The sequence below is a fragment of the Kogia breviceps genome, chromosome 3, assembly GCF_026419965.1.
Source record: "Kogia breviceps isolate mKogBre1 chromosome 3, mKogBre1 haplotype 1, whole genome shotgun sequence".
Classification (NCBI taxonomy): Eukaryota; Metazoa; Chordata; class Mammalia; order Artiodactyla; family Physeteridae; genus Kogia; species Kogia breviceps.
This window is the reverse complement of record NC_081312.1, coordinates 69,484,871-69,493,287: the sequence shown is the minus strand read 5'-3', so window position 1 is coordinate 69,493,287 and position 8,417 is coordinate 69,484,871.

Below are 8,417 nucleotides of genomic sequence, written 5' to 3'. Positions count from 1 at the left end.
GGCTGGGCCCGTGAGCCATGGCCACTGAGCCTGCACGTCCGGAGCCTGTGCTCCGCAACGGGAGAGGCCACAGCAGTGAGAGGCCTGCGTAGCGCCAAAAAAAAAAAAAAAAAAGATACACTTGTCACCCCTCTGCTGGCCAGATGACAAGAAAACAGAAATCACATCAGAGTGGCTTCCCTGGCATTGCAGTGGTTAAGAATCCTCCTGCCAATACAGAGGACATGGGTTCGAGCCCTAGGCCGGGAAGATCCCACACGCCACAGAGCAACTAACCCCATGCACCACAACTACTGAGTCCACGTGCCACAACTACTGAAGCCTGCATGCCTAGAGCCCATGCTCCACAACAAGAGAAGCCACCACAATGAGAAGCCCACATACCACAATGAAGAGTAGCCCCTGCTCGCCACAACTAGAGAAAGCCCACGCGCAGAAACGAAGACCCAATGCAGCCAAAAATAAATAGATAAATAAATTAATTAATTAATTTAAAAAGAAATAACATCATCAGAAGGTTGGGTGTCATTGTGTGGGAGGCAGGATTTAAAACAAAATTGCTTTGAGGGCACAAGTTAAACACTACATTGCCCCTAGAAGCCAGGAATGTGGAGAAAAGAGCGTGGCTAGAGCGCCAGTCCACAGCAACCTGGGTAATATGCTTCCATGTATGAAATGTCATTCTGCCTTCTCCTTACCTATCTCTACCCCAGGCTTATAGGCAAACCTTCAAACACAAGCAATAAGGGGTCCAGAATGAAGAGTATACTGAAGAAACTACTCATTTGAAATACTTATACTAAATTTTCACCACACACAAAAATGAGTTTAAGGAATAGAAAAGAGAAAGGAGTGTTTGGAGGAAAGAGATGGAAAGAGGGTAAAAGGAAACATAAAACATGATATTGGAGCAAATAAAAATTTTGTAATAGGAAAGACTATAAGATTACAACAAACAAACAACTATTTCTAAACTGTAAAATACTAAATAAATGTGAGGTAAATTTTAGAAGAAAAGTATATGTCAGCTTTTCATCTAACGATTATTTTCATGATATACTTCATTGTGCATGTCTCATTGCTGTTGTTTCAGTAAAATCAAACGTAAAAATAGGGTCATAGGAGTTCAGATAATTAAATCCAAAAATGTTTACATAGACTCCAGAAAACAGGATATTTAAAAATATTCCCTGAATGTATATGCCTGTTGTTAAAAATAGATCTGTGAAAGCCTGAATACAATATTTAAATTATATATATGTATATATGTATATATATATATATATATATATATATATATATATATATATATTCATTCTTTTTCCGATTCTTTTCCCATATAGGTTATTACAGAATACTGAGTAGAGTTCCCTGTGCTATGCAGTAGGTCCTTGTTGGTTATCTATTTTATATATAGTAGTATGTGTATGTTAATTCCAAGCCCCTAATTTATCCCTACCCTCTACATTTCCCCTTTGCTAACCATAAATTTGTTTTCTAAATCTGTGAGTCTGTTTCTGTTTTGTAAATAAGTTCATTTATATTATTTTTTAAAATTAGATTGCACATATGAGTGATGTCATATGATATTTATCTTTCTCTGTCCGACTTACTTCACGTAGTATGATAATCTCTATAGGTCCGTCCATGTTGCTGCAAATGGCATTATTTCATTTTTTTATGGCTGAGTAATATTCCGTTGCATATATGTACCACATCTTTATCCATTCCTCTGTTGATGGACACTTAGGTTGATTTCATGTCTTGGCTATTGTAAATAGTGCTACAATGAACACTGGGGGATGCACGTATATTTTTGAATTATGGTTTTCTCCAGATATATGCCCAGGAGTGGGATTGCTGGATCATATGGTAGCTCTATTTTTAGTTTTTTAAGGAACCTCCATACTGTTGTCCATAGTGGTTTTACCAGTTTATATTCCCACCAACAGTGTAGGAGGGGTCCCTTTCCTCCACACACTCTCCAGCCTTTATTGTTTGTAGAATTTTTGATGATGGCCATTATGACCAGTGTTAAATTCTTGAATTTGAAATTGAAAAGTGACTCCTTAGGAAGATTATCTAGATTTCCACCATTTACCAAATGTGTTTCTGAATATTAATTATGAAATAGGTTCTTACATAATATTTATACTTAAATTTTGAGTATGATATTCAGAGTCTCCATTACAAAACTTAAAATGAAACCACACTGGGAAATCTGGTTCAATAATTAGACACCTCCCCCAACCTCTCTAGTGCCCCAAAACACTTCCCTTTCAAACTCATGTAAAACATAATCAGTCACATGTGAAACTAGATATCTTTAAATATGGTTCTTTAAACTTCATTGGGGTGGAGAAATAATTTAAATAATTTGGTTTATCCTGCATTTCCCTTCTAGATTCAGCTGTTTTTATGACCCATTTTACACATCGTCAATAAGAACTTGAAGGCTTAAAGCCAGTTTTAGCTATTGAATGGGATCATAAGATCTGCACAGACCTTCAACTCAATGCCACAGGTACATCCTATTTTGTTTTTCCTTGACTGAAGTATATTTGATTTACAATGTTCTGTTAGTTTCTGGTGTACAGCAAAGTGATTCAGTTATACACACATATATATTTTTTCATATTCTTTTCCATTATGGTTTATTACAGGATATTGAACATAGTTCCCTGTGCTATACAGTAGGACTGTGTTGTTTATCTATTTTATATATAGTAGTTTTGTATCTGCTAATCCCAAACTCCTAATTTATCCCTCCCCTACTCCCTTTCCCCTTGGGTAACCATAAGGTTGTTTTTTATGTCTGTGAGTCTCTTTCTGTTTTGTAAATAAGTTCATTTGTATCATATTTTAGATTCCACATGTAAGTGATATCATCCCTTTTAAAATCCCATCAGAAAAAAAAAATACTTAGGAATAAATATGACCAAGGAGGTAAAAGACTTATATCTGAAAACTATAAAACATTGATAAAAGAAAGTAAAGATGATTCAAAGAAATGGAAAGATATCCCATGCTCCTGGACTGGAAGAATTAATATTGTTAAAATGGCCATACCACCCAAAGCAATCTACAGCTTTAATGTGACCCTATCAAACTACCCCTGACATTTTTCACAGAACTAGAACAAATAATCCCAAAATTTATCTGGAACCATAAAAGACAGAGCACTGCCAAAGCAATCCTGAGGAAAAAGACAAAGTAGAGTCATAACCCTCCCAGACTTCAGACAATACAACAAAGCTACAGTAATCAAAACAGCATGGTATTGACACAAAAACAGACATATGGATCAATGGACCAGAATAGAGAGCCCAGAAATAAACCCACACACCTATTGTCAATTAATCTTCGACAAAAGAGGCAAGAATATACAATGGAGAAAAGACAGTCTCTTCAGCAACTGATGTTAGGAAAGCTGAGCAGCCACATGTAAATCAATGAAGTTAGAACACTCCCTCACACCATACAAAAAATAAACTCAAAATGGCTTAAAGACTTAAATATAAGACATGACACCACAAAACTCATAGAAGAAAGCACAGGCAAAACATTCTCTGACATAAATCGTATCAATGTTTTCTTAGGTTGTTCTCCCAAAGCAATAGAAATAAAAGCAAAAATAAACAAATGGGACCTAATCAAACTTATAAGCTTTTGCACAGCAAAGGAAACCACAAAAAAAAATGAAAAGACAACCTATGGCTGGGAGAAAATATTGGCAAATGATACATCCTTTTTTTAATATATATAAATTTATTTATGTATTTATTTTTGGCTGCATTGGGTCTTCATTTCTGCACACGGGCTTTCTCTAGTTGTGACGAGTGGGAACTACTCTTCTTTGTGGTGCGTGGGCTTCTTGTTGTGGTTACTTCTCTTTGTTGTGGAGCATGGGCTCTAGGCACACAGGCTTCAGTAGTTGTGGTTCGTGGGCTCAGTAGTTGTGGCTCGTGGGCTCTAGAGCACAGGCCCAGTAGTTGTGGTGCGTGGGCTTAGTTGCTCCGTGGCATGTGGGATCTTCCTGGACCAGGGCTCGAACCCATGTCCCCTGCATTGACAGGCGGATTCTTAACCACTGCACCACCATCCTTTTTTAATAAAACCTAAGTATGTTTTCAGCACAGTCCCTGCTTTACAGAAGCCACAACTTTATTCCCTCTAGCAGGTTTCTTACCCCTATGATAAGGTCTGTGGCACTGTTATAATTATCTCTTTATTTCCTTGCTTCCTCCATTAAACTATAGGTTCCATGAACATTTTATTCAATCTTCATTACACTGCTAAATGTTTTCAATTAGTATATTCTCATTATATAAAAAGATTGAATAAATGACTAATTTACATGTACTTAAAGTGAAAGAAATGGACTGTTTTACAGAATATAATTTATATTCTGATTTTAAAACTGCCAGAGGTTTTGGATTACCCTCAAAGTCCTGAAGAGGAAAGACTTTTAAAATAATTTTACAAAATACAACAAAGAAAATTCTTATAAAATATTTTCATACGCGTGAGACCAAGAGTTAATGTAAAACACACGTAATGATAAAACTCACTAGAGGCTCATCTCTCTGTGGCTGCCAACTGACTAGACCATATTGCTTAAAATCAAATCCATCCATTTTGTAAGTTTCTTTTTTTTTTTCTATAGCTGAGATTACAATCTATCATTTAGAGAGAATCTGACACCTGGATAAAAGCAAGTACATAAAAAGGAATCGAAACTGATGCAGAAGGAAAAAAGTACAAATAGGCTGCTTTTCTGCTAGTTAAAATGACAAGGTTCAGAGCTGAGGAGGCAGCATCAGAGAAAAAATTTTTCGGTCATTTTTATCAAGTGACTTGTAGGTGAAGGAACATGGAAACATGTCAAAAATTAATCATATCTTCTAAGTTCATTGTTCTAAAAATCCTTCCTCCTTCTTTCCTGCTAGTCTGTGCATTTAAGATACTCTTTAGTATGAAATTAATTTCATATTTGCTTTAAAGATAATAATATCTAACCAGTCTGCTTACCGTGTGAAAAATTGAATCACAAGCCAGTCAGAAAATAATGATCAGTCAAGCCATAATTATCATGTACATTTAGTACATGGTGTACCTATTGCTTTACACTTGATAAGTATACTAAGCAAAAGTATGCTTCTACATCTTAAGGGCATCTTAAAAGAAGGATTTCTATCCATTTGTAAGCTGATCATTGGGAAGTGGGGCTGGTTATGATTTCCACAGTTTCTTATTGCAACCAAGAACCATAATCAAAAAAATCAAGGCAGTAAATGCTTCAAAAATACAAACGCATTTAGTAGCTTAGAAAGGAATAATGGTGTCAAATCATACAATGGGATGGAAAGTACATTGTAAAGAAGGAAAGAAGAAAGGAAGGTTGGAGAGAGGGAAGAAGGAAGAGAGGGAAGGAGGAAAGAGTCCTGTCTTGGGCATATACTACACACTGAATAAATTCTATATTATTTTTCTATTAGGTTAAAGCGTATTAAATTACTGATATCATTTTTATCTACAAAAAACATAATTTTCATATAGTTCAACCCTAGTATGTTCAAGGTTATTTTTCAAAATTTGTCTTTGTATTGGACTAGTGGTAAATGAATAATGTGGCAAGGCATTCCCATCTGGACTGAGAACACTGACAGGCCAGGCCTTCTTAGATGGCCAGGTCTGTCAGGTTCAGTCTGCACAACCAGAGCCTCTTCTCTACTGGGAACCAGAAGCCTACAAGTGGCTGTTTTCCACAAGGTGTTTAATTCTTTACTGCAAAGGAGTGCCTTTGTTTCAGAACCCTTGCCGTCTGTGTTGTTATTTGTCCAATCAGGACTTGCCATAAAACCTACATGCCATTCTCCCCACCACTAATACATCTAATACCGTGGGGTTTACCAGATCATATAGGCTGGGTAGCAAAGCTACCTTTTTTAAAAAAATTAATGTATTTATTTTTGGCTGTGTTGGGTCTTCATTGCTTCACGTGGGCTTTCTCTAACTGCAGAGAGCGGGGGCTACTCTTAGTTGAGGTGCGTGCTCTTATTGCTCTTATTGCGGAGCACAGGCTCTAGGCGCATGGGCTCAGTAGTTGTGGCTCACAGGCTCTAGAGCACAGGCTCAGTAATTGTGGCTCAAGGGCTTGGTTGCTCTGTGGCATGTGGGATCTTCCCGGACCAGGGCTCAAACCCATGTCCCCTGTATTGGCAGGAAGATTTTTAACCACTGTGCCCCCAGGGAGGTCCAGCAAAGCTACTTTTACTGCAACTTAGACCTGATGCAAAGCCCTTTACTGGGCCCAGTCAAAATAGAAGCCTTTTATGTCACTTATCTAGGTCAGAAGTGCATTCAAATATGTGGCCTCCAAAACCCAGTGAGGGTCACAGGGCACTGGTGCTTCCTTTTTTGCGATAGGTGATATGAGGTGTAATGATTTGTCCTCTATTTTGGACAAAAGTTCCAAGATAATGCCTAATGTTGGTTGGGTCTCCTTAGCTATGCATGGTTTATAATGTTTGAAGGGGTTCTTTGGGGTCTAGAGGAGAAAAAAGCTAATCAGTTCAGAGGACCCAAGTAACACTTAGTGAAAAAATATACTTTCTCACTTTTTATAATTAGTTCTAGAAATGCCTAAATTAACACTTCAGTAAATATGTGTACATAATTAATGTAGGCAACTATATACCTAATTATAAATATATATATACAATATATTGTATAAATAATTACAGCTGTGTTTAAGTTAATTGTTATATCTACAATTAGCATAAACACAGGTATTTATTTTTTTATTTTCAAATTACCTGCCTTAATCTACAAATAAAGATATTTAAGCAAATAGATACATAATTAAATACAACTGTTAAATTAAAATGAAGATCAGAAAAAATACAAACTAGATTTTTTTAAGCTCAGAAAAAAATTAAGAAAAAAGCACATAACTGGAAGACACAGGTTCCTACTATAAAACACAAAAAAACATGTGTGGTCCATACAAAGAATTATACACTTGTAAAGACAAATTGTATACAAAAGTATTGTCTTTGACCTTTTTTTCTTTTTTTTTTTTTTTGCCTCCTTTCTTTTTATTCCCTAATCAGCTTGTCCAGTTCTTGGGTTCTATACCAACATTCCCTGTAAGAAATAAAGAACCTCAGGTTCCCTCTATGTTCAGTGGTTTTTCACTATAATATGAAAACTTTATTACTAGTACTATTGTTCTTTATCCTCTTCTCCTTGTGCATTTCCTGTCTCTATGCTTTCCCTCTTGCACCTATTTCCTGTGCTGTCAACACAGACCCTGAATGTTATACTTTCTCTTTGGCTACCTTTTAGACTATTTCCTCAGCATTATGTCAAATGGCTACAAAAGCAATGATCTTCCTGGCCATGCTTTTATCAATGACTTTATTGCCCACTTACGTTTTTGTCTTGTAGATTTTCGTTTGCTATAAGCTTATTAGTTTCACTTCAGCCAATTATGATGCTTGTTCTAAGTCACAGCCTGCTCTGTTCTGATCTGTGAATCTTTACAGTTTGCTCTCATGAAAAGGGAAAATTTTCTTTTCTTGATACCCTTGTAGTTTGAAGCAGGAAGAGATAGCTTCTGGGAGAAAGGGAGCTAGGCAGATTGCCCTTGGGGAATTAAGTCCTCTTTCTGAATGATATTTTCCTCTATCCCTTTTAAAATGTCTTGGTGACTTCCAGGCTCAGAACAGTCTTCTGTAACCACTGTGGTAGTATGCATCTGTCCTGGATTGAGGTTATGACTCCCTGCACATTAAAGGCAGCCTAACTACTGAGAGATATGTTCAATACTTTAAAAATTTTCCAGTCCTCTGCCACTCCATCTTTACTTCCCAAATGTAGCCACTGCAATATGTAAACTGATGGCTCCAAAATTCACACAAAGTTTGTTACAGTTCACAGTAAAAAGTAAAGAAATGCACTATATAAATAAAACCCTTAAAGTCAAAAATCTAGAAAAGACAAAAGGATAATGTGATCACTGAGTAGGAAGTGGTTATCTAACCAGGTCAAATTCATAAAAGATGTTGTGTGTGTATGTTTATGAATCAAAGAGCCTTTAATAAAAAAGAAACAGAGCTTTGACTATGATTATGCACAATAATTCATGCAATTGTTTTGGATACTGTCTGGTAGGTATACTATAATTTTACATCTTGTGAAGGCAATTAACTTCACATCTTGTGAAGGCAATTAATACCTTACTCATATAAACATTAGTCCCTGTTTCTTTAGTTTTCATGAAGTCAACCAACAATCATTTTTGGAACACCAGCCATATTTCAGGCCCAGGCTAGGTTCTAGGATTATAAAGATGTGCAATACATGATACCTGTTTCACAGAACTTCAGTCTTTCTGAGATACTGCATATGCC